Below are 27544 nucleotides of genomic sequence, written 5' to 3'. Positions count from 1 at the left end.
TTGATTTGGAAGACAGAACAGACTGGATGGAAAGCTGTTGTTCATATATATTTTAGGAATCCCTTTCCTGCACTGACAGCTCCCAGGAGAGTAAACTCCCAACATTCCTCATGGAAGAAAGCAACTTGCATTTGCTAATTGCCCAAGACAAAGGAAAACTAAGGTCTGGGTGTATTGAAGTGGGATGTTAACTGAATTTGGGCATCTCAAACAGCTTCAAAATCCCATTTAACTTTGTTGTTATTGACACTTTTCCCCACCAAAACTCATTTGATATCTAAAATTCTGGTTTTTTTATGTCACAGGAGAGTTCATGTAGCTCATGTGCTGGGAAGGGCTTTTCTCAACTTTGGCACTCCTGGGAACCATCCCTGTAAGAAGAGAACCAAACAGTTGTTAACAGGGGAAGGGTGGACATAACTTAATGCACTTTATATTAAACTGAAGTAAATTCAAATTTTTAAAATAAAAAACTGGGACAGTTCTATCAAACTAAATAAGACTGCACCTGTGTAAGGAGTTGCCCATTTCTGAGGGCATCAGCACATATAAATACTCTGTATTTCATGGAAAAGGCACCAATTTAAGCTGTTGGAGGAAAATGAACAAAACCACACCAGAATAAGCACCAGTGGAAGACAATTTTCCTCCTTGGGTCTCCTTTTTGCTGAGTAAGGTGCTAAGAAATAACTCTGCTGAGGCTATAAAAATAAATAATATGTCCCTGTCTCAACCTCAGAAGTCACAGCCTGGCATCCCCTCCATGAGCCCTGAACAGAGGAGCTCTAAGAGATAACACTAAACTGACAGAAAACCTCATCAAATTGAGCCAATAGGTCCTGAACTTTCTTCTTCTTTCCTTCTTTTTCCATCTGATTCCCCATTTAAAACCTGAATTTCCCAATTAAAACCTGAATGTTCTTCCAAGAGTTTAGTGCAGGTCAGGCATCCTTTATATAAAGATGAATATATTCCTGCAATGATGATGATGATGATGATGATAATAATAATAATAATAATAATAATAATAATAATAATAATAATAATAATAATAATAATAATAATATAAACAACAAAGCATTAAAAGACACTTGTAACTACCAGCACCATCAAGTCCCCAGTAGATTTGAAGTAAGAAAGTGAAAAATGTCACAACTTTTGGAGCTAAAATACAGTCAGACACAAAGGCAGAGAGAAGCACTGGGATTCTCCATCACTTCATCTGAAAGTCTCAGCCACGTTATTTCACCTGATAATTTTGATGATTTCTGAATACACAATTTGTGTTTTGCTTGCAATTTCTCTGCTAAAATGGCTGTGTAGATCACTGAGACAAATCAAACAGGTTTCCAAAGGAATTCTGTGGCACAGCATGGAACAACTCCAACAGCTCTAATATTCGAACAGAATTCATATTTCCTACAGAACTCCACGTACCACGAACCAATTTACAAATGCTGTGGCCAAGGCCTTTCTGTGGAGCTGTTTTTGCTGCCTGCAGTGCAGGACCTGGTGAGAAAGCACGTCCAGGAGGGCTGTGCCAGACCACCTACTGCCCTGTTCAGCCCCTGCCAGCAGCTGCAGCATGCCAAGTGGGCCAGTGGGTTTCTCTCCCCACATGAACTGTTTGTGTCCTGGCAAGGGCACCGAGTTCAGCCCCAAGACAAAGGCCCATTTCATTTCTCCTGCTTTCCTGCTCCACTTTTGTGGCTGCCTCTGAGTGGCTGTTGTTAAAAGCAAATGATTAATTGAGCACTGAGGAGCTGTCAGTATTATTTATTTTTATTTTTTTTAACCAACGGACTTTTCCTCAACTCAGATGCAAAGTGCTTGGAGATATTTGGGGTATTTTTTTTCTGGAAATTTTATGCTCCTAAGTGCATGGTTTGCTCTGTGTTTAGTTATTTTTTAGGATTTTTTTTTTCTTAAAGGTTCTTTATCAGAATTTGTACTTGATGGAGCACAAAGTGAGCCCTTACAATGTGTTAATAAGGCTACAGCCAAGTCTCTCTCCCTAACTAGTGTAAAATCCAAAATCATTCTTTTCACTCCTGTAGAGAAGAAGTAACATTAGGTACTGCAGCATAAATTAGAGTCACATTAATTCTGCTGAAATGGATCCCTGTTCATGGTGGGGGGGTTGCAATTTGAGGATCTTTCAGGTCCTTTCCAACCCAAACCATTCTGTGATTCTGTGCTGCTTCCACCACCAAGGGGCTGTTTCAGCTCTGAGGGAACCATCAAAATCATGGTTTGGACCTGGTGGGACAGGTGGGCAAAACCTCCATCCCATCCTTGTTATTGAACTCTGTGTGTTTCCAAAAGCTGAACAACACCTGGAGCAGCCATAAATCCCCTTTATCCCCCGAGGGACAACTTCAAACAGACTCAGAGTCTGAGTGTGTGGAAAAAAAAAACCCTTTGCTGTGCCCTCCTTCGAGTCTGCCTCAGTTCAGAAGCTACAAAGCCTCCAGGATGCAAACAGATGCTTCTTGTGCACTTGGGCTGTGTTTGGAAGCGCCACTGGGACTCAGCATCACTCCGGGCAACAGAGCCTTTTCAAATGTCCCTTTAGCCCTCAGCCAGGAATGGGAAAGAACAACCAAAGGCACAGAAGTGAAGTTCTCTGCCCACAGACATCAATGGGAATTCTGTCCTTGACTCCACTGGAGCCAGGCTCTCATCCAATGTATTTGCACTTTAGGTTTCCCGTGGTGAATAAATAGAAATGAGGAGTGCTGGCACCGGGGCTGTGAGTCAGACAATCAGGAATGTGCAGAATGCATTTCCCTAAAAGAATCAGGCTTTGAGGGCACTGCTGGGGAGGTAGCCAGGGCTGTGGGAGCTGGTGAGCAGGAGCAGAGCCTCCTGCAGGGTTTGCAGACAGGAAGCCAGCAGGGTTATCAGAACCCAGGAAGATCTGCAGGTCCAGAGCCATCGGGAATGCTGGGGAAAGAGGGCTGTGAACAGAAGATTGTCCAAGCTGGGACAGCCCTTGTTGAAACCTGTTGGATAAAATATTCATTTTTGAATATTTTATATTGAATAAAATATTCATATTTGAATAAAATATTCTTTTTTTTTCCTGTTCAAGAAAATAATTACATATCCTCTGAACAGAGAGAGACATGGTTCTTCCAGGAAAATCCCGGGAAGCTGTGTAGAAGCTGTGGGAAACTTAGAGGAAAGAATTCAAACAATTGTTATCACTCTTTCTGTAACCATTGTTTATAGATATGGCTCTCCAGAGTGTGCTATCCATAGTTCACCAAGAGTGTGAGAGGAGATTCCTAAAGGCCAATCAGGTCTTTATAGTGTTCAAAATGACCCCCATGGCAGGGAGAAAGAACGAGGAGGACTCCATGGATATCAGAAGGCTAATTCATTCCTTTATTATACTATATTATTCTATGCTATATTACATTACGTCTAAACTGAATCTGCACAAGCACTCAACTGCACTGAACTGCCCAGTGATTTATTAAAAAATATGGATATTGATCTAGTACCGATATCCAACTGTGATGGACAGAAACTCTCTAACAGGTTAAAGTTAGAAAGTGTGTGTTTATTGTGGGATAGCTCCCACATACACACTGCAATTTACAGGTGATTACAGAGTCCTTTTATCTATACAGGTATTGAATACCCAAAATACAAATACAAATATTCCTAACTCTGCTACATCTCATTCCCCACTTCGTATGGTAATTAGTTCAAAAGCCATTAAGCATGAGTAGTTTGTTCCTTGAAATGGGTCGGTGGTCCCTCCCATGGGGAGGGGTCCCAAAATGAGGAAGTAAATGAAGTCTTTCTCGATCTGACCTTTCTACCTTTAAAATGCAAATATGACAAACGAACCCTTGGTAGGACTCCTACTCCCTGTTTTCAATTGGTTTCAGAACAGAGGAAGCCTGCAATTTTCTTATGTTCCTAAAATCTATTGATCAGTTTCTATATTCTTCTTTATAAACCCAGCTAACCAAACATTGTGCTGACAAGTTATTAAACTACTGACTCTTAACTTCATCAAGGCCTACCCATTTATTATAATTAACTCCAATAAAGCTTTATCTCTGACTAAAATCTTAGCTCCTCTAAAATTTCTAAATTCCTTAAAGTTAATGTCTCCTCAGCATCTCGTGACTGTCAGCTGACAGTCCCGACAGACACACCTGGATTCAATTGGTCAATAAATCAAAACACTTGCACAGAATCCAATTATCAATTCCTTTCAGGTAAACAATCTTCCTCAATGCATTCCACTTGTGAACAACACGGGAGCAGTAAATGAGACAAGTATTGTTTTTCGTTTCTCTGATGTTCAGAGAATGTGAATCACAGAAATATTCTTGGGAAGTTGCGCCTTGCTTTTTTTCTGTGGCTACAGGTCTGAGGTCCACCATTGTTTCTATAAGAACTAGATTCTAATAATAAAGAGATTTCTAATAATAAAGTGTTTTTTCATGCCTTCTGATGATGGAGTCTCTGTATCACCTTTGGCTGTCCCTGATAACCCCCTTGGTGATACAAGAACTATTGATCCATCTAAATAAGCTAATTAGTTTTTTTATGATAACTTCAGAGTTATCAGAGTTCTTCCCCACTAAGACAACAGAAACCTGTGGTAGAAATATAATTCTCCATGCTATTTTATCACTCAGAGCTTACTGTTTTATAACCCAGAGTTTACTATTTTATAACCCAAAGCAATATTTGGTGCCAAATAAGAATTTTTCCCCATGACCCATCTGAAAGATTCTGTCCTTCAGAGGAACTTACAGCACTAGGCCAAAAAGCATTAGGGAAAATATTGCCACAATTTTTACAATTGTTAATCGTTACCATGCTTTACAAACACATATTTTACCCAGAATTACTCCTCACATTAATTTACTCTGAGCTGTTTGATGCTACACTGTAATTTTCCATTAGAAACATCTGACTGGAAAAAAAATAATCAAATCTATGTGAGGCTGGTATTAAAATCATATCTGCAAATCTTTTATGCTGCTGCTTTATGTTGTTTGGCCTTTTATCTGTTACATGTTGGAAAAAATGCACTATCCCTATTATGTGTAAAAATCCCTGTTTTTTTCTTCTCTGATTTAAACACTTCCACAGAATGTTTTATTTTGTATAGATCTTCTGCACCAACTGTACCAGTTTGGGGCATCATTTCAGAATAAAAATAAGTGAAATATTATAATCAATGTTCAGAGCAGGATTTTTAGCATCTGTAGAATCAGAAGCATTCTTCTAATTACTTCTTATAGCTCATATTTTCTCCCATGCAAAATAACCCCCATCGGCTTTGTCAGATGGATGGAGAAGAAATCCCATTAAAACCAGGTTTAACTGGCATCCAGCAGTTCTAAAGGTAGGATTTTCCTCTTTCTCTCTCTGGTTTTGGTTGGGTTTGGTGTTGTTTTTCTTTCATAAGCCACAGGTCTGTGACAATTGTCCTTGCCATGTGTGTTTGAAGGCCACCAGGGCCATTCCAGTGCTGCATCCACACCCAGCACAGCTCATGGACACCAGCAGGAGGGCTGGAGGAGACAGACCTGACCCTGATGCCACCAGGCAGTGCCACATTCTCCAGATGAGCAGCTGCTCAAGGGAGCTGTGGCAGAAATCCCAGAGGTTTTCCTTCTTTGGGCCATCCTCACCTCCCTTTTCTTCTTTGCTTCTCCACAGGGAGCTCGGCTCTGTGCTTCACAGACTTTCCATGTCTGCAGTTGCTCAGATTCCCTTGTTGTGGTTTCTTGGGAGCATTCCTGAACTGTGAACTCGTTAATTCTTCCAGATGCTCCCAGCAGTGAGAGCAGTCCAAGGGCCTGGTATTCCCCCCTCCATGGGGACAGACAGAGCTCAGCTGCCGTGCATGTGCAGCCTGAGCTCTGCTGATCCTACCCCAGCAGGATCTAACTGCACCTTTTCCTGCAGAAACATCATCACTCCAGAGCTCCCCAAAACAATCCCAGCAGCTGCTTTCCTGCCTTTGTTGATGCAGATACCCACAGTGAGATATATGGGTGCCCGTGTCCTTTTCCTTCCTCCAGACTCCTTTCAAAACCAATTTAACCCTGTTCACTGTTTTCCTCTTTAAGCCAAATGATCCTTTCAGGCATCTCAGCCAGCTGCCTGTGTGAGTTTGGGGGGAAAGTATGTACACACAGCTAGGGAGCTGCTCCCTGCCCAGAGTGAGGGCAGAGCATGCCCTGAGCAGAGAGGACACCAGGGAGCCTCATGGACTGGTGATCCATGGGCAGCCCTTGGACCACAGAGAGGATTTTTAGCATCTGCAGAATCAGAAGCATTCTTCTAATTACTTTTTATAGCTCATATCTTCTCCCGTGCAAAATAATCTGCTTTGTCAGATGGGTAGAGGAGAGAACCATTTAAAACCAGGTTTAACTGGCATCCAGCAGTTCTAAAGGCAGGGTTTTCCTCTTTTCTCTCTGTTTTTCGTTGGGTTTGGTGTTGTTTTTCTTTCATAAGCCACAGGTCTGTGACAATTGTCCTTGCCTGATTCAGGGCGGATGTGTTGTCACAGTGACAGGAGTTTGTTCTGCCTGTGTTCAGCTCAGACAGAGCTTCTGCAGCTGTGGACTTTTCATGGAATCACAGGTTGGAAGGCTTGGAAAGGACCTTAAAGCTCATCTGATTCCATCCCCTGCCATGGGCAGGGACACCTCCCACTGTCCCAGGCTGCTCCCAGCCCTGTCTAGCCTGGCCTTGGGCACTGCCAGGGATCCAGGGGCAGCCCCAGCTGCTCTGGGCACCCTGTGCCAGGGCCTGCCCACCCTGACAGGGAACAATTCCTAATTCCCAATATCCCATCCAGCCCTGCCCTCTGGCACTGGGAGCCATTCCCTGGGTCCTGTCCCTCCAGGCTGCTGTCAATAGTCTCTCTCTCTCTCTCTCTCTCTCTCTCTCTCTCTCTCTCTCTCTTGGTTCCCTTAAGGCACGGGAAGGCCACAATTAGGTCACCCCTGGTCTCTTCTCCAGGCTGAACAATCCCAATTATCTCAGCCTTTTCCCACAGGAGAGGTTCTCCATCTCTCTGATCCTGCTGATATCCCTGCTCCTTTTGTCCACGCTAATGAGGTCTGCAGAGATTTGGCTGTGCTGGCTCAGGCACAGAGCCCTGCACAGTCCTGTGCCTTTTGGTCACTTCAGTGCTGAACAAGCTCATATTTAACCACACAGGCATCATCTTAAACCCCCTCCAAAACTGCAACCCAGCTCCTCACTTTCCTCAGGCTGATCCTGTTAAGGTTACTATTTGTTTTGGTGTCACCATGGTGATTACCTGGGCAGGTGTCTCTGATTCAGATGATGTGGTTTAAAACTATTAGCCCAAGGTAACAATATATTCTCCTCCAGAGTGAGTGTTTGTAGTGGTGCTCACCAGGCTTCCAGCTGTGCTTCCCACAGACCTCCCAGGCTCCAGCAGCTGCCAGGGCCGTGGGCAGGGGTGGCTCTTCTGAGGAAGATGCTGATGCATCAGTTCTTCCTCAAGAGATTCTGGTTACATGGCAGGAGACTGAAAAAAATGATCCCCCCTGTCCTCAACAGGGCAGGGGAAGAACACAAGATGGAAAATGTGTAGGTTGAGATAAAGGCAGGGAGATCTCTTAGCAACTACAGCCATTGGCAAAACAGTTAAAAAAATAATAATGTATTACTGATTAAAACAGGTTGAGAAAGAGGACTTGAAAGATCTTTGCCTACCCCACACCTGTATTCACACGCTCAGATTCACTCCTGGCTCCTGTGCTCCCCCAAGCCCTGCACAGTGCAGGCAGCCAGGGGATGGAGGGTGATGGTCACTCCATGACTGCCCCTGATTCTCTTCCCTCCTTACATTTCACACCTGTTCCAGTGTGGGTCCTCCAGAGGCCACAATTCCTGTCAGGAAACACCAAATAGAGCCTGGGTTCCCTGCAGGGTCCCTGCTCTGCTGTGCTCCTCTCCCCAGGCTGCAGCAAAATCCCTGCTCCTCCTCCACCTCTGCTGTCCTGGGTGTTTGCAGGGCTGCTGCCTCACCCTTTTCTCCTCACCCTCATTGCCTGGATGACATTTTGGCTCTTTTTAACTCCCATTTTTCACCGAGGCACCTCCTGGTAACTCCCAGGCCCAGCACTGCCCTGCTCAGAGGAGGCTGAAAAGGCTGAGCTGGGCATGGGGCAGGCCTGGCCTGTCCCCACAGACCCCTACACCTTCCCCATACCTAAATCACAACCTTAACCATGCCCTAAATGCCCAGCACACACTTTTAGAAGCTTTATTTAAAATGTGAGCTGTTTTTTTTTTTTAATTTTGGGTCTTTCCCCAAAGCACAAAAATTCTGTACAAATGGAAATGCCCATGAAGCTCCCTCGTTAAAATTTTTCATTCATTTTTCAATCCCAGCCATGAGAATTTTATTCAAGTGCCCTTGAGCTCTGAGAGCAGAGATAAGCCTACAAATATTAATGATTTTCTGATGATTTAATGAGTTTTGATGCAGTCCTCACCCTCTCTTCTGATGATCCCTGTAGGGTCAAGGCCTGGTGCTGCTGGTGAAGTATATGGAGACAATTCTGGCATCTGGCACCCAAGTGCTGTTGTTTATTGGAATGAATGCTGGGGAATCCATAACTAGCTCCCGTTTTGGCTGAGCCACATTAAAACTGGATTATTTTCCTTCCTCTCTTTCTCTTCTTGTGGGTACAACAACCTCCAGGCTGCCCCTCAGACAGGGAGCAGCACCTCCCAAGCCTGATCTGGATTCCAGCTGAATCTGCCTCCTGCCAAGGTTCCCTATTCCATAGTGTCAGGAAAATTAATCCACAAACACCAGAGGTTTATGTCCAAAAAGGAGACAGAGGAGTCCTTTTACTTTATTCCAATAAAGGGAAAGACCATGGGGCATTGCCCTGGGATCTCTCACATTTTTGGAGGATGCAGCCTCCTTTTTATCCCAATTTCCCAGCCACATTTCCCTTCTCTCTTTCCCCATTGGCTGAGGTACTTGAGAGGTTCAGACTTCTCGAAACACTGGATGCCAAAGATTTCCCTCTAATGTATAACCCTCCCTTCTCATTTTTAATTCTTATTGAAATTAGGGGTTTTTCTTCCCCATTGTTTCTTTCATCTTTCAATGTCCAATTTCATTTATCAGCAAATCTAAAGTTTATTTGTAAAAGCAAATATCTTTTTCCATTCATCTTTGGAATCCTTCCTGTTAGTTTCTTTTATCTCCAGTGCTGGTTTTATCTACCAGCAGACCCACAGCTTGTTTGGGAAGACGAATCCACTATTCCTCTCAACAGAAACACCCTGGGGACGTGTGGAATCCTGCAGGAGAACACGGACAGCCCGTGCCAGCCTGGCCTGGCTGGTGATGAGTAACCCAACATCCTCCTTCCCCCTCAGCTCCCAGCCCGTGAGTCAGCACCCCAGTCCCGCTGCTGTTCCAGCAGCACATGCTAACACAGCTTCCACTGCTTTTTAAGGTCATCCCGAGCTGCTGCATGGCCAGAGGCCAAATCCCATTGCAGGGTTTAGCCAAGCCCTGCTCTGAGATGATCCCTGTGCTCTGCTGGCTTCCTCCTCCTCCGCCACCTCTGCGTGGCACTCCTGGGGCAACACGGGACAGTTCTGGCCCAGAAATACAGCTGGAACTTGGCTTTCCGGGCTGGCAAGGCAGGGAAATCCTCCCCAGCACAGCTGGGGCTCCAGTCAGACTGTAACTGGGGAGTTTGGGCCCGTGCTGAGGTTTCCTTTAGCATTTGAGTGATGTTTTCGCGTGACTGTGCATCCGGTGAGAACACTGAGGTGCGATCTCCTGTGTGTCCTGGATTGCCAAGCAAATTGTATTCTATTCACCATCTGTGTGGCAGTTGGCTTCTGTTCAGTGGGCAGTTTTCCTTATCTCTTCCACAACCACTCCTCCCTCCGGGGAGATATCTGCTGATAACAGCTATTGAATGTCACTGCATGGCTGATAAGGGCTACAGCATCCCACTGGGAGATGTGAGCCCAGAGGGAGGAGCCAAGCATTCCTACCCGGATATAATCTGGAGATTCTGGAGCACCAGCACAGCTTCTCCACTGGATTTCCCAGAGGAACAGCAGCTGCCTCTTCCCCTGGATCTTCAGAGGAAGAATACACCTTTCTACAGGATCCCTGCTCCAACAGAACCACCCCTGACACTGCAGGAGGGCTGAGCCACAATTCCAATGGGACTGCTGCCAACACCCTGACCCACAGGGTGTCAGGTTGGGTTCTGACCCTGTCAGTGTTGTTCTAGTGTACTGCATTTTTTATTTTATCTTTTTATTTTCTTCCCTATTAAAGAACTGTTATTTCCTGCTCCCATATTTTTGCCCAAGAGCCCCTTAATTTAAAATTTATAGCAATTCGGAGGGAGGGGGTTTACATTTTCCATTTCAGGGGAGGCTCCTGCCTTCCTTAGCAGACATCTGGCTTTCCAAAGCAAGACACTGTGCCTCCATCCATCACCCCCAGCCAGGGATGCACAGGATGGAGGTTTTCTCTCAACGTTGCCTCAGAATCTCTCACTTCATTGCAGTGAAGACACAAGAAGATATTTCCCACGTTTTTTTGTGCAAGGATAGAAATAAAAGGGATTTTAATGTCAGCCTTGGTCACGTTTTTTTTGCTGAGTGCACTTGGTATTTGTTGTCAATTCAGTGATACCTCCATTGCTAACAAAATATTAAAGAGCATAGAAAACCCAACTCTAAACCCAGTAACAACTTGAAATATCAATAGATGATTCTAGGAGGGGTGGAAAACTTCAACTGAGGACAGTTAACAGTACAGAATTCAGCTGTGCTTATCCTTCACTTATTTCTCTGCTCCCAAATAGGGACCTCACTGTAGAAATAAGGGATTATAAATAAGGGTACTTAGCTAAAAACGTGTATTCAACAATTTTTCCCCAGCCAGAAACCCCGTGTGGTTTCCTGCCGCTCTTTCTCACCTGGGAACCCCCAACCTCTATCCTGCCACACAGAGGTGCCACAAAGCAAACTGTCTTCAACATTAGGAGATGCTCTTTTAATTTCAAACCCAGTGAGATGTATATCCTGATTTCAGAGCAAGAAAACCAGACAAACTTCTGGACAAGCTGAAAAATATCCCTTTAAATTTCGCTTCTGTCTCAATTATAGTTTTTCAATTCCACTTATGTCAACACCTCATTTACCCCTAATCTATTAATGTCTCGAGCTGCAGCTGAGGTGAGAACCTGCACATTTAGAATAAAAACCCTCAAAGAACTGAGTAAATAAGGACAGGTTCTTGATCCTATGCCCAGCCAGTTGGGATTACTGAGTAATGCAAACACTCCATTAATTATCACCGCAACAAAGGAGGCCTCTCATAAGGTTTGCAGGAGGACACCAGCTCTATCAAGAAGCAGATCAGTGAGATATTAAAAACTACAAGAGAGAGGTGGACCATGAAGAAAATCCAGTGTTTAATTCTGGACTGAAACTAACTTTAATTTTTTTTTTAATTTCTGAACTGAAACTAATTTTTTTTTTTAATTTCTGGACTGAAAGGAGATGTTTATTTCTCAGAGGCCATCAGTGCAGGTGAATCCCATCTCCCACACATCCAAGGAGACAAGTTGTGCTGTCCTCTTCCACTCAAGGCCAACAGCCAAAGCCATTCAGGGTGAAGGAGACTCAGGACCAAGACCCAGAGCTGCTGGATTTGGAGCAAGGATGGGAACCCTGGAGCCCAAGGTCCCACAGCAGCCACTAATTATCAGCTGGCAGCTTCTCAGCTTCTCCTCATGAACTTGCTCTGCTTTGTGTCACTGGCTAAATATTTATTGGAGCAAGGACAGGAAGCTGTTCCCACATTTTATCATATTTCATATCAAGAGGAGCATTTGCAATGGGAGGACAGCTCACCCCAGACGACCTGCTAGACCAGACTCTATGCAAGTCTTTAAGCCATGCAGAAGAATTTGCCACAGATCCTCTGGGTAAAATGTGACACTTTCATCTGAGCCTTTTTCCCAGCAGGTCAAAGCACTCTCTGAGTTCAGCTGTTGAATCAGGCACACAAGAGAAGGCAAAACCTCTGTGTGGAAAGTGCCAGAACCCACCTGTGAAAGAACTGCCAGCTTCATTAATGTGGTAATGGAGGAGCAGAAAGGAGCAGAAATTTAATCACTGTTGATTTTAGGAGTTAAAAAAGTTCAGAGATTTGGGGTGCTTCAGGGCAAGCTGGCAGCTGAGTGAGCGCACAAAGAATAACTGCAGTAGATTCCCATGTTCAGAGGGACAGAGTGGCACATAAGGTCCTTCAAAATCTTCCTCTCCTGCCTGGAATTGTAAAATCAAGTTCTCTTGGGTGTGCAAAATCAGCTTTCTCCGGATTTCCACATTGTGAGAGCAGAGGAATCATCTGTCCTAATTTAACCATACCAGGATTCTAAGAAACATTGTGTACACATTTTAAATTTTTTCAGATGAGAATCCAAGTGTGAAAGGTGTGCCCTTGACAACATCTAAGACTGAGTGGGTAAAAAAGGAGCAGAAAAGTTCAATTGTCATGAAGGTTCCACTTTTATGTTGCTCCTCAAATCTAGAAAAGGGCAGTGAACTTCTCTGGAGTTCCCAGTCTGGGCACTTCTTCAGTAGCAGCAATAAAAGCTGGTGGATAACAATATGCTGGCTGGATTTTTATGATGTTTATTTCTTAACAAGATGTTGATTCATTTGTTAATTAAGAACATGGTTTGTTGTGTAACCTCCTGTTACACATCAATCAAACTTCAAATGGAGAAAATTAAATAGTGGCTCACTTACCAAGGAGAGGAGATCCTCTTTCAGTTAGAAGTTGTTTTGTCTGAGGGTTGGGATTTTTCTTTTTTTGGTCCCAGCATATCACAAGTGTGCCAAGAACATACAAATCAAATACAAACAATATGTATTTCAGCAAAATGAAAAGCCAGGATTTGGTTTGAATTTAGGACAGCAAAGAGGTGATTCTTTCCGTAGTGGTTGTGTTACTCTCACGAGTTCCACACCAACCACAAAACTCTCCTGGTTTCCTCTGGGCAGAGTGAATTTCCATCCTAGAAGCTGGTATGGCAGCCTGCTTTGGGTTGAGGATGGGATGATGTTGATAACTTGCTGCTGTTCCAGCTGTTGCTCAGCAGTGCTTACTCCAAGTCCAGCACTCCTCATCTTCCCACGAAAGCCAGGGCTGGGAGGGGACACGGCCAGGCCAGCTGACCCAAAATGACCAAAATTGTCCCAAACTTTCCCCAGCTGGCCCCAGCTGACCCCAGGGATGTTCCATGCCATCTGTCTTGCTTGGCATCTAGAGCTGGGGTAGCTGCTGGGGGTGCCAGCCTGCTCCCTGGGGACTGCCTGGGCATTGCTCAGGAGAGCAGGGAGCAATTGCAGAGTGTCACTTGCTTTGTGTGTTCTTTTATTGTTTGTGCATGCTTTTGTTATTATTATTTTATTGATTTGATTTTCCCTTCCTTTCCTGTCCAGTTAAACTGTCCTTATCTCACTCTGTAAGTGTGGCATTCACATTCCCTGACAAAAATCCCTTCTCCCAGGGTTTTTCTCCTGGGAAGCTGAGAAGCCTCAGAGAAAAGGAAAACAATTCTTATCTCATTTGCTTCTCCTGTGTTATGCTCATGTGGAATGTGTTTGGAGATTGTTTACCCACAGGTGATTGTTCCATTGGATTCTGCTGGGAGTTGTTTTCACTCTTTGGCCAATCAGGGCCAAGCTGTGTCAGGACTCTGGAAAGAGTCAGGAGTTTTCATTGTTATCTTTTTAGCATTCTGTAAGTATCCTTTCTGTATTCTTTAGTATAGTATAGTATTCTTTAAGATAATATAATATCATAATATAATAAATTAGCTTTCTGAGAACATGGAGTCAGATTCATCATTCCTCCCTGCCACAGGGATCCCTGCAAATGCAATATGTAATTTTTTGCTATTTTCCCCAATTCTCTCCCCCATCCCACCGAGAGGGAGGGAGTGAATGTCTGTGTGGTGCTCATTGCCTGTTGGGTTAACCCTCACCACCTCCTCACATCCCAAAAATCTGCACAGACTTAGGTTGGCTTGCACGATCAGAGAAAAAAGGAGTGACAGCCACATCAGGCACATTCCCTGGGGTCAGCTACCAATCCTTATTTCCCAGAGAAAACAGCCTCATGCTTCAGGCAGCACAAGTGACTTATCCAGAACCTGCTGCAGGATTTTCTCCCTGGGTTCTAGCTTGAGAACAGCACAGCTGCAAGGCTGAGCTGCAGCAGGACTGCAAAGCTGCTCAAAGATAAAAAATGGTTTTAATCTGAAAGATGAGAGGTTTAGATCAGATGTCAACAAGAAATTCTTTATTCAGAGGGTGGGCAGGCCCTGGCACAGGGTGCCCAGAGCAGCTGTGGCTGCCCCTGGATCCCTGGCAGTGCCCAAGGCCAGGCTGGGCAGGGCTGGGAGCACCTGGGACAGTGGGAGGTGTCCCTGCCATGGCAGGGGTGGGATGAGATGAATTTTACGGTCCCTTCCAACCCAAACCAGCCTGGCATTCCACAATTTTAAGATATACCATGAAGGTTTATAATGAGGTGTAAACATCCACCCGCCTTCAGCAGCTGAGTGCAGCAAACCAAGTCATTTATAATGTAAAGATGAAAATCTGCAAATTGTGCAAAAGGCCTCAGCAAAACCTCTGGAAGGGCTGTGAAAACTGGGTTGCGTTTCCTGTAAGCTGCTATTACACTTGAACTGAAGGGCTGACAGAAAGAAAAATCAGCATTTTGGGGAGAAAATGTTAACTCTGAAAGAATGAGCACATTGCAAAACAAGCCTTGTGGAAATCTTAATGACACCAGAAGCAGCTCCTGGTTAGGGGAATGGATAGCACAGCTCTGTGCAGCACTCACCACCTGCTTGTGCTCTGACACTCAGGGTAATTAGGCAGAACAAACTGCTGGAGGGAATGGAGCAAAGACATGCAGGAAAACATGGATTTCAGGAAACAGAGACACAAAGTGATCTTTAGCACTCCTAAATTAAACCCTGAGCCCAAGGGGTACAGCAGTGCACACATTTAGCCTGATTTCTCGTTGAAACAGAAAAAATGACTTCCAGCAAGGTTTTCCATTAAAAGGCTGGTTGTCAAAGTCGCTTTGGTGAGGATTACTCAAAGGCTGCCCCTGCTATGACTTTTTGTCATTTCAGGAGCTGGAGGTTTGTCTGCTGTTGGTTGAGCCCATTAGAGTGGCCCCATTAGAGCTCAGGAAAGCAGAACTCATCTTCCTTCACTGCTGATCCCATTGAGGAGCTCACGCAGCAATGACATTTAGAGTGACTGTAACCAATGCAGTGTTTTGCTATGAGGGGGACAATCCTAAAACTTTTCTGAAACAAGGTTTTTGTCTCTGTATTTTTACAGCAGTTTCATCTTCCTCATGTTGTCCCATGTGGCTGCTAATCTTTCTCCCAGTTTTGATTTTACAGAGGAGTGGAAATGCAGGGAAGCTCTGGTGTGCCTACACAACATATCTTCTTCTCCTAAATGGAATATTCTTGGTTGTTAAAATAAAAAAGAGTCTTGCCTTAATCATTCACCCTCATTCCCACTGTTAGTCAGGTGTGTGCAACTTTACAGCAAGGGATGCACAGTCCATCATGATTTAAATTGGATCCACACATTTAAAAAGATCCTCTTTTCCCCCAAACCATGCCTCAGACCAGATGATTTTTGCCTTCTGGAGGAATCCTGCTCCTTCTGAATTTCCTTCTCCTTACAGCCTGTTTCTACCTTGTTCACTGGGATTGTCTAGAAGCAAAAATTTGAGCAGAAAAACTCATTTTCTTTTGACTTCCTTTCTGTAAAGTACTTGAAAATTTTTCCTATTTCATAAAAATGCTGCTAAAACCAACTAGGCTGTTGCGACACTCAGAGACTATTCTGCCAAATACCTCAGAACTTACAAATCTCTAAACCAAAGTAGTCCAGCATTAATTCTCCAAAACGCTCTGCTCCTTTCTAGTGCCGAGCAGAGCTCTGGCCCATGTTTCCATGGGAGGCAGACAGGAATGATTTGCAGGGGCAATGAACGTCACTGCAAATTTCTGAGAGTCCAACTCAGTGTGAAAGCCAGGCCAGCACCAGGATGTTTAACACATGAGAGCATCGGGGCTAAACCAAGTCAGGGCTGCATCTGCACAGGGCATGGATCCCACAGACATGGAAACGTCTCTGGGAGTGCAAGGGGGACCTTGGGAGGAGGGAAATTCATGCCTGCCATCTGTGCCCAAAGCAGGAGTGTGGGGCAATCCTGACACAGATGGAGGAGGAACACGAGATCTGAATCAGGGGAACATCTCACCGTGGTCTGCAGCTCCTCCCAAGGGGCAGCTCTGGGACAGGACAGGAGCCAGGGCACTGCTGGGGCTGGGCCAGGGCAGCTCAGGCTGAGCTCAGGGCAAGGTTCTTCCCCCAGAGGGTGCTGGCACTGCCCAGGCTGCCCAGGGAATGGGCACGGCCCCGAGGCTGCCAGAGCTCCAGGAGCCTTTGGACAGCGCTGCCACGGATGGACAGGGTGGGGTTGTGGGGGGGCTGGGCAGGGACAGGGGCTGGGCTGGGGGATCCCTGTGGGTCCCTCCAGCTCAGGATATTCTGTGATTGTCTGAGAATGACATCAGTGCAGTGACTGTCAGAGCTGTTACTCTGAACAGTGAGAAGTGGCTGAACAGCAGATCACAGAGGGTTGGAATCAGTGACAGAGGGTGAGGTTGGAGGCCTGTCACTGCTGCTGCCCCGCAGGGTTCAATACTGGGCCCAGTATTGTTTAATCAATTTATCAATGGCTTGCATGAGAGGTTGGTGCCTCCTCAGCAGCTCAGTGATGACACAAATCTGAGAGGAGTGGCTGATATACCCCCAGTGCTGAGCAGCCCTTCGGAGGAACCTCAGGAGGGACAAAGAAAAACTGTCTGAACTTCAACGAGGGCAAATAAACGGTCCTGCACTGATGCCTCAGGTTTTAGCTTTTCTATTTTTCATATTCTGTGCTGCTTTAGTGTGTAGTTCTGAGTTTCATACTAGGGGATGGTGAGCTCTGTGCACAGAGCAGGGACACAAAACAATTCCTGCTCCAGCTGGGCACCAAGGACAAATGATCCAAATCTCAGCCCCAAGAGCACAAACACCGTGGGCTGGAGAGAGAAAAACAAGCAGGGTGGGACTGCAGGGGCTAAAGCTGGAATGGGACAATGAACTGCAAGATGCAAATGGAGCAGAACTGATCCCAGTGACAGACCCTGTGCCCGGTCGTGCATTTTGGGGCCATTTTGGTTCATCTTGGGTGCAGCCCTGGCTGGGCTTTAGTGCTGCCCAAGGTGGATCCATTGAGGCTTTTAATAAATCCCTGCTTTATTCTTTAGCTCTGTCCAGTCTGTTCTATGGCAGCCTGCACAAGGCATCAGCAGCTGGGGAAGAACAACCCCACTCACCGGTATGGGCTGGAGGCTGACCTGCATTAACCACATTCACCATATCTCACACCTTCACCTGTGCTCTGTAACATGTTCTGGAACTTGCAGCTTCACCAGAACATTCCATCACAAAAGCTGACCAAAAAAAAAAAATTAAAAAAAAAAATTAATTATCCATCTTAGAGAAAAGGTACAACTTCAAAGGGATTGTTATTTCATGCCCCATCAGAATGAAATCAAACCATTTTAGTTCCATTCAGACAATGAACTCAAACAATTTTCATCCTATTCAGACAATGAAATATAAGCCCAAGACATCACTAAGAAATTAGTGGCCATTGCACTCCAAGGAATTGTGCTAAAGTGGAATCAATTCACTGCTCAAACTGTCCCATGTCAGGAGAGAATTTTAATCAGCAAGACAGTAAATCTTTCTTATCAGAGCTGCACTACTTTTAGATAAGGAGCTGAACCTGACCTGGTCACCCTCCCAAATGGGACTGAGTTACCACAGTTTATCTCTCCAAGAAGAGGATGGCTTGAATGTGACTTCCTCCAGTCCAGCCTGGGACACTTCCCTTGCCTTGACTTCCACCACTGGGTCTGGTTAGGGACAAAGAACTCTTCCAGATATATTTAATTGAAATTCCTCCATTTCCAAGAACAGCTTTGGACATCTACCAAGGTTTTAGAAAGCTCCCAATCAGCCCCTCAGCCTTCTCATCTTGGTAAAATGACTCCCTGAATCAAACTGAGCTTAATGTTTATTGGAGAATCCCAGCAGTGTTTGCAGTTTGACTCTGGGAATCTGAGCACTGACAATTCCTGCTAACACCACCAGCACTGGATGAATTGAAGGGGGAATTTTTTAAGATGTTGCTGCCAACAGGAAGAAACCATAAGGCAAAACTTGGAAAATCCCATTGCAGGAGGCCAAAGAACAACTGTGGCTATTTCCACATCTGAAGATTAGTAGACATTTTTCTTACAATTTCCCTTTGGGTCTGGGTTTTCATTGGTTGTTTGTTTGGAGGTGGCTTGGATGGTTTGTTTGGTTTTAAAGTACCTTTTTAAAGCTCAAAAAGCAGCTGCTGGAATGGAGCTCTCTTTCCTCTGAAGGTCTTCAGAGCGTGCCTGCAGCAAGGGCAGCAGGTCACACTACCCAGCAAATCCCTGCTCTTGGACAAATCTGGGTTCAGGAGGCCAAAACATAATTGCTGCAAGCTTCCCATCTGAAGACTATCAAGCTGCTTTATTATGATTTCAGGTTTAGTTTATTTTACTGTCTTTAGAAGAACCAAGTCTCATTTGTCACGTAATAAATATATTAAAGTCTCTGGGAAACAGCTCGTTACCAAAACAAAACAAAACAAAACAAAACAAAAAAAAAAAATCAAAAAGCAATCAGAAGTCATTTGTACAGCATCTTCCCCTGGAAATTCAGTGCTCTTAATTGCTGTGTTACACTGATCATTTTTCTTCATTAGCAGGGAAGAAAACATGAGTTCCATTTTTACCCAAGAGCAAAGTTGATCCCAATGTCTAAATCCAGCAACAAGCTCTGACACACCACCTGATCAGAGTTGTTTCATTTTCTTATTTCCATTAAAAGAGGAAGCTGAAATCCATGGTTATTTGTCACTGCCTGGATGTAGAGTGCCTCCCCAGGAATGTTTTCTCTCTAAACATTTTGGTTTGTAAATAAACAAGTTCCGACTGCCGTTGTTTGCACCACAGTAAAATAAATGAATGCTTCAGTGCATCATCATCTGCTGCACAAAAATACCTCACTGAAAATATAAACAGATCCATACTCACCCCTCAGGCCATTAATACCTCTGCCAGCAAACACCTGAGGCAGAGATATTACTGGGGAAGTTTCAGATTTTAGAATTTGGTTGTTACCACAGCAAGAACTGCTAAGCCCAGCCTAAAGTGGACTTTTGTTGTAGTTGAGACAGAGACAATACAAAGCAAAACACTCCATTTTCAGAAGGCTTCAAACTGATTTTATTCTAGCCTGCATGCTTTTTATACATTCTTACAAACACATCAGTTTACACTTTGCTCATTGGTCACTAAAGACAAACAAAGTGCTCATTGGAACAGACAGCTGCAGGTTTCTCTTATTTCTCCTTATTTCCTTCTTGGTTTCTGTGTCAATGCCTTGGTAGAAAATTCTTCGAGGGCTGAACGTGGATCCTCTGATCAAACTTCTCTCAGGCTCACAGAAGTCACTGTAAAACCTCTTCCACAGACTTTAATGGAGGACTTTTCTCAAAAATCCACTGTTTCAGCATACTAAGTTGAAAAATACCCTGGCAGATGGTCGAGCATTATCTCTCCCCACATCTCACCCATCACTGACGCTGCTGCATTTCTGACACTTCTGTCAAAGACAGTCTGAAGTGACAATCCAAAGCACAATTCTGTTTGGCCAACTGTGCTCACAGAGCCTCCCTGGGAACACCAAGGACTTCCCCAACCTCCCGCAAAGGCCACAGCAGCTCCTTCTTGAAGATTTTTGGGGGAGAGAGGGGAATTCATTCACCCCAGAGTGTTTCTGTTACTATTTCTCAGCTCTTTTCTTAGAGTGACTGAGGGAATCTGGGGTAGGTGGTGACTGCTGTCAGGAGAACAAGCTGGAGCTCTGGGTTTGGGTGAGGATAAACCAGCAGAGCAGAGAGGACATGAACTTGGATGGTCTCAGCACTGCCTCCTCTTTAGCTGATTATTTAAAATTAGAGAGCAGGAATCAGCCCAGGCAAGCCAGGGCAGCTTTTGGGGAACACAGACATAAACTGCTCACTTGTTCTTGGAGCAGGCGGGCAAGAAACCACAGCTTTCCTGCTAAATCCAGAAATCTAAGTGATGCTAAGCATGAGAGAGTTTTTCCCCTTGGAAACTCAGAGGGTAATTACCTTTACAGTGTCTTTTACCTGCTCAGGACAGATTGTGGAGCCTTTTAGTTGTCTGGTTTTCGGATTGGTCCACAGCTGTGTTTGGTGAAAAGGCCACAGGCAGCAGCTCCTTTGCTTGTTCAGAGCACACTGGGCAGGACCAGGAAGACTTGTGATCTTTATAAGAAATGTTTTCATTTCCAGCTCCTGTTCTGTCTCTTAGAAACTGTAAAGGCAGGGGTTTTTGAGCGTTACTGGTTTTCTGTTTAGCAGAAATCGATTTACTCACAATCTTCCTGGTCCTGCCCAGTGTGCTTTGAACAATCAGAACAATCTAGGGCGATCTGACAAATCCAGGCAGGGAGAGCAGAGTTTCCCCGTGCCTGCTTTCCAGAGGAGTGGCCTCAAACTCAGGTACCGCTTACATCCCTCACATCATGAGGGTGGGCAGGCCCTGGCACAGGGTGCCCAGAGCAGCTGGGGCTGCCCCTGGATCCCTGGCAGTGCCCAAGGCCAGGCTGGGCAGGGCTGGGAGCACCTGGGACAGTGGGAGGTGTCCCTGCCATGGCAGGGGGTGGATGGGATGATCTTTAAGGTCCCTTTTGACCCAAATCATCCTGTGCCTCTCTGATTCACTTGGATTTGGCAGGGATGGGTTGATGGTTGCACTTGATGACCTCAAGAGCGCTTTTCCAACCTAAATGATTGAATTCTGTAATCTATAATGTAAAGTAATTAATGCTTACGGGGAATATGTATAAAATAAAAATTATAAAATGAACTTAACATCCAGCGAGCCTCTGACCATGAACAAGCTGGAGACAGATTACCACATTTGAATTATGAAACTCCTGGTGGCAGCAGGAGAAGAATGCTTAATTTACTAATAAAAGAACGTGGCTGGTGCTGAGATGGGCTTCCCCTGGAACCATCAGGGAACACCCAAGAGTGATCATCGCTTGGTAGATACCATCAACCAAGACAACCAAAGTCGCTGAGAAACATACATCTGAATACACGACTTCCCCTGACGTGATCAGCGCCTGCCACTACTCAGAAAACAGCGATTGTCCAACCCTGTACAGTAAAAAGAAACTTCATACCTTTGTGGGGTTACAAAGGAAATGGGGGCACCTCTGCCTCAGGCATAAAAAGCTGTATAAAACAGCCTTGGAAACGGCATTGGTGAACAGAGGGGGATCCGATGCGAGAGAGGTCAGATCCAGGTTGACCCAGCGCCGACCCTGGGCTCGACGCTGCCTCTGTGGCTGTGGTTTTTGAGAACTGTATTTTGGTCGCGAAAATAAAATCTTTTGCATTAATTAATTTGGCTTTCTGGTTGATCATCATTTATAACAGTTCTATCCCCTTCAGCTTTGCCATGCCTTGGCTTTTTGCTACAATTACATTCCCTGCAAATGTGTTTAGGCTTTCCCACCTTTTCTCACACCTGGAAGTTAAACATTTCCCTCCCCTTAAGAGAAAATTACACAGGAGTTTCTAGAACTGCTCAGCATTGTCGTATCTGTAATTATTTTCTACACAACACACAATTTCAACAATTAAATTATTTTCCCAAGGAAGACTCCGTTGTGTTTGCATTAATAACACAAATCCCTGCAAAAGCTATCAAGTATCTGCAGTGATCCTGCTCCCTCCTGAGATGTTGTTCTGTTAAAGACATTACTGTCTCACAGGAAATCATTACCGTTCATCCATACACTACCTACCTCATACTTTTTGGTCACATTACTATCAAAAGCTAAACTCAAAATTATGCCTAAGCTGGGATGGTCATTACCTGTTTGTACAGGCAAGGTACCCTATTCATGCACGACCACACAGAGACATCCCCCTGGAAAATGCAAACACACCGGAACTTCCTTATTTCCTTTAAAAATAGGCTGGAATAAAGGGCTCCTTCATTCGAGGGAAATACCGAGGAAATCGGAGCATTTTGTGCCCCCTTCCTTTGGATTACCTGCTAACATCTCCATTTCATTCCCAAAGCTGCCTTAGGTTTGGGCAGTAAGGGATGAAATTCCCCCATTCCCAGCAGGAAAAGCAGCAGGGGTGTCCAGGATTAACCCCAGGGAGCCCAGAGGAGGCTGAGCACACCTGGAACCTTCAGGGCACAGCAGCTTCACCTGCACTGCCTGTCCTGGCCAGCACAGCTGCTCTGCTTCCCCTCCTTACCCACTGCACTTGGCAGAGGAGTGGTGAAGAAATGTGGGAGAGGTTTTACAGGGAATTCTGAGAGCCAGAGAGAAGTTTGATCAGAGGATCCACGTTCAGCCCTGGAAGAATTTCCTACCAAGGTCACTGACACAGAAACCAAGAAAGAAAGAAGGAGAAATAAGAGACACCTGCAACTGCCTGTTCCAATGAGCACTTTGTTTCTCTTTGCGACCAATGAGTAAAGTGTAAACTGATGAGTTTGTAAGAATGTATAAAAAGCATGCAGACTATAGTAAAAACAGTTTGAAGCCTTCTGAAAATGGAGTGTTTTGCTTTGTATTGTCTCTGTCTCAACTATGACAAAGAAAGTACTGAGAACAAAATGCAGCTCCCTATCCATGGCAGCATCACAGTCTGTAACCAGCTCAGTCACTTCCTACACAAAAACAAGGTGGGGAAGAGGGGAGAGCCTGAAAAACAGACTGAGCTTGGTGGATCACAAATAAGTCAATAAATAAATATTCATTAATTAATTCATTCACACATGTAAATATTTTGGATTTTGTCATATGTACTTAGAATCACAGAATGGTAAAGGTTGGAAGGAACCTCAAGCTCATCCCATCCCACCCCTGCCGTGGCAGGGACACCTCCCACTGTCCCAGGCTGCTCCCAGCCCTGTCCAGCCTGGCCTTGGGCACTGCCAGGGATCCAGGGGCAGCCCCAGCTGCTCTGGGCACCCTGTGCCAGGGCCTGCCCACCTCCTGAGTAAAGAATCTCTTCTCAATATCCAATCTAACCCTGTCCTCTTTCAGTTTCAAACCATCTTGTGTCTTTGAGCAGTTTTGAGAGCTGAGGGGCAGAGTCATCATTGCTCACCAGAAGATAGAACGAGAGAGGTTCAAGGTGAGGCACAGAATCGGCAGAAAGGCCAACAACAAATCTTTACTCCCACGTCTGTTCTTATGTAATTTACATATGAGAAAGGCTGAGTGGGAACAAGCAGTGAAGTGTAAATTCTGTAAATTCACTTTTTAGTATTTCTATTCATGTTCACCATCCTTTGGTATAACTGGGCTGCAGGAGAGCTGCTCCTTCCTGCAACATCCCAACTCCCCTCGGGCCCTGGAGCTGCACCACATCCAGGAAGCAACCCAACCTTTGAGATAAATCACTTCAGTGCCAACACCAGTGACCAGCTTGTAATTCAAAACACTTTACCAGGTAACACAAGTCAGGCTGCAAGGTTCTGCCAGCTCTTGAAATAAAACAGCCAGAGGACAGATACAGAAAGAGAATAAACCACACTCTTTAAAGGTCTCCACTAGAGAACCTACACTATAAATAACTGCCCACCTTCATTAAGTATTAAAACAAAGACTTTCTGCCACCTTCTGTCCCTGCAAATCTGTTCCATCAATAAAATCCCTCCCCAAAGCACTGTTGACCTCAGCTGAAATACATTCACCCATTTTCCTATCAATGCAAGTGAGCCAGAGGAGCAGCATCTCATTTCTCAGCTTGAGAATCACCTCCATGAAGAAAAATAAAATCGATTTCTGCTAAACAGAAAACCAGTCAAGCTCATAAATCCCTGCCTTTACAGTTTCTAGGAGACAGAACAGGAACTGGAAATGAAAAAGTTTCTTATAAAGATCACAAGTCAATAACATTAATTGTTGTAGTATGTGGCATTTACATTCCCTGAACATTATTCCTCCACCCAGGGATTTTCTCCTGGGAAGCTGAGAGGCCTCAGAGAAAAGGAAAACAATTATCTCATTTGCTTCTCCCGTGTTGTGCTCATGTGGAATGTGTTTGGAGATTGTTTACCCACAGGTGATTGTTCCATTGGATTCTGCTGGGAGTTGTTTTCACTCTTTGGCCAATCAGGGCCAAGCTGTGTCAGGACTCTGGAGAGAGTCACGAGTTTTCATTATTATCTTTTTAGCATTCTGTAAATATCCTTTCTGTATTCTTTAGTATAATTAGTATAGTATTCTTTAATATAATATAGTATCATAAAGTAATAAATTAGCCTTGTGAGAACATGGAGTCAGATTCATCATTCTCTCCCCTCCTTGGGTTGGCTGCATTTTACAATAGTAGTGCAACATCAATGGCTCATTAAGAGAAACATTTTTTCTCATCCAGGACACATTCAGCATCCCTTGTATCAATCCCTATGAAACAAAGAGAAAACTCCAAATGGTCAGGCTGTCATTGCCTCCCTGGCTGAGCCCTCCCTCCCCTCTCTCATGTTCTTTGTGCCTCATTCCATCTCCTTTCATTGCCCTTTAGGGCAGACACCAATCTCATCTGCGGGTTTGCAGCTGGAAGTCAGAAATTCAGAATCCTCTCAGGAACATCCCCACATGCCCAGTGATGACTGGGACACTGTTCAGGGGAGCCAAGGGCAGCCCTGGGTGGGGGCAGATGGAATTTGTGTCCTTTTGGGCAGCAGAGGCACCTGGAGGTGTCAGAGCAGGGCTCCAGTGAGTCATTGCAAAGCCGGAGGTTGGACTGGGAGCCCCTTGTTCTTCTGCTCTAATCAATTAACCACTTCTCCTCTCCAGGATTTCCTCTGCTCTAATCAATTAACCACTTCTCCTCTCCAGGATTTCTTTTGCCTCTCTTGGCCGATGCCTCAGCTGCTGTAAGGAGGGCATTATATCCTACTCCGGGACAAGGGGCTAATTCCTCCTTGACACTCGCTGGTGGCTACAACATGACCCAGTGCTCCCGAGATAATCAGGCCATTGTCTCAGCGTGTTAATTGAGACAAATGGCGGTAATGAGTCACGTTTAGGTGTCTGCTTGAGTTTCCTCTTTGTTCTCTGCTCCCAGATTAATGCCTCGTTCCTCGGAGGTGACTGCTGATGTTCCTCCTCTCCCAGCGCTGTTGCTGAGACCGTGCTGTGCTATCTCACTTGCAAAATATTCTGCTTATTCAGATTTGCTATTTTCAGAGTCTTTGTGGAATTGTTTTTCCATGCCAAGTGGTTTTGAGGTTAAAAGCAGACGAGAAGATCAGAAAACAACAGCTCCTCCTCCGCCCCCACTCTTTACAAGTGAATCAAAAATGTGAACGCATCATTTACAAGCTTTGCCATTTGGGATTCTGTTCAAATGAATTTATCAACCAAACATTAGGCAGCTGTTAGCCAGTGGCATTCCTCCCTGAGCTTGCAGGAGCCAGGAACATTTCCTTACAGTGGGTGACCAGAGGGCAAACAGAGCAAAATCAGTGGAACCTCAGCTGTCTACAGCAGAGTCTGATATTTGGGGTTTGCCAGGTTCATATTTTCACCTTTGCAGGGGAATCAGGTCCTCACAAGCAGCTGCCTGAGAAAACACCACCTAAATCACTCCTCCAGAGCTGACAACACAGGCAGTTAAAATTCAAGCTAAAATCCTAAGCCTGAATTATGTGACACTTCCTCACTAATGGATTGCTGAAACCTGGGATCCACTTTCCTTCCTCTTTCAGTCCCAGCAGGCTGCAGTGGAAGGATTGCTTGGAGCTCTCTGGCTGTGTCTTGGGCATCTCTCAGTGCTGGGGCTCAGCAGAGACACCCAGAGAAGCTCTGGGACTTTGTCCCACACACAGGACCAGTGCTCACCCTCTTACCTGTGCTCTCTGCAGGCTCATTAAACTCTTTCCAAGCAGCCACAGGCTCCTGCCCATTCTCAACCTGGATGTTGGGTGGGGCTTGGAGCACCCTGGTCCAGTGGAAAATGTCCCTGCCAATGAACGAGACAATCTTTAAGATCACTTCCAACCCAAACAATTTTAGAATTCTATAATTCTAAGTTTAAGGCTGGCTAGACCTGAGCCTACTCCAGGCTAATATTACCCTGCAGAGCCTTTTCCATGCCCCTCCAAGCCCCAGGCTTGTTGCCACCTCAGCAGGGCTGCTCAGCTCCTAGACAGAGGCCAATTCATACTCAGGTGACTTCAGCAGGCACTAAAAACCAGCCATAAAGCCACAGAGACAGACTCTGCTTCTCTTCGGAAAGATCTATTTCTCTGTTTCACTAGGGGGGAGAAAGGAAATAGCCCTTCTAGAGACCCCTGCCATTTTTCTCTTTTTCTCTTTATAATCCCACATATCATTTGAGCATATTCAGCAAATGTGGCTGAGTTCAACAGTTGCACATTTTCCCCTCAGAGGTCAACAAGTTCTCCCAAATCAAAATATTGCTCAGTGTTAAAAGCAGAAGCTAAACATGATATTAAAGCTCGGGGATTTTTAGCACAGTGAAAGGCATTGAGAGAATGCCTCCTATTCAGTGGAAATGAAAATCTTCCCCAAGACATGCCCTGTGAATTAAGCCAAAAAATGCATAGAAGAAAAATCTCCCACAGAGCTGCACTGTAACCATCAATGGTCATGCTCAGCATCAGTAAATTACTGCACATCAGACACAGCCTCGAGGGAGTTCAGCAAAAGTTGTTAAAGGATTTAACAAAAGGGCACAAATCTGTGTTTAGATAAAGCTCAAACCCAGGCTTGAAGTGTCAGTAGGGTGGAATTTATTCCCAAAGGCAGCAGCAGAGATGGTGCAAACCTGTTCCTTTTGGCAGCTTCTAAAACAATTACCACATTAACCTTTGCAAGATCACAAATGTCATCAGACACTCCTGTGTCCCTACCAACCACCTGCAGCTGGGGTTTCCATGGGGTCACTCAAGTGCCAGGAGTCACATAGATGGGAGATTTGCCTATATGGAATGGCTTCAAACTGCCAGAGGGCAGGGCTGGATGGGATATTGGGAATTAGGAATTGTTCCCTGGCAGGGTGGGCAGGCCCTGGCACAGGGTGCCCAGAGCAGCTGGGGCTGCCCCTGGATCCCTGGCAGTGCCCAAGGCCAGGCTGGGCAGGGCTGGGAGCACCTGGGACAGTGGGAGGTGTCCCTGCCATGGCAGGGGTGGGATGGGATGGGATTTAAGGTCT

Source organism: Camarhynchus parvulus, chromosome 17 (assembly GCF_901933205.1).
Source record: "Camarhynchus parvulus chromosome 17, STF_HiC, whole genome shotgun sequence".
NCBI classification, from domain to species: domain Eukaryota; kingdom Metazoa; phylum Chordata; class Aves; order Passeriformes; family Thraupidae; genus Camarhynchus; species Camarhynchus parvulus.
This window is presented reverse-complemented; position numbering follows the sequence as displayed.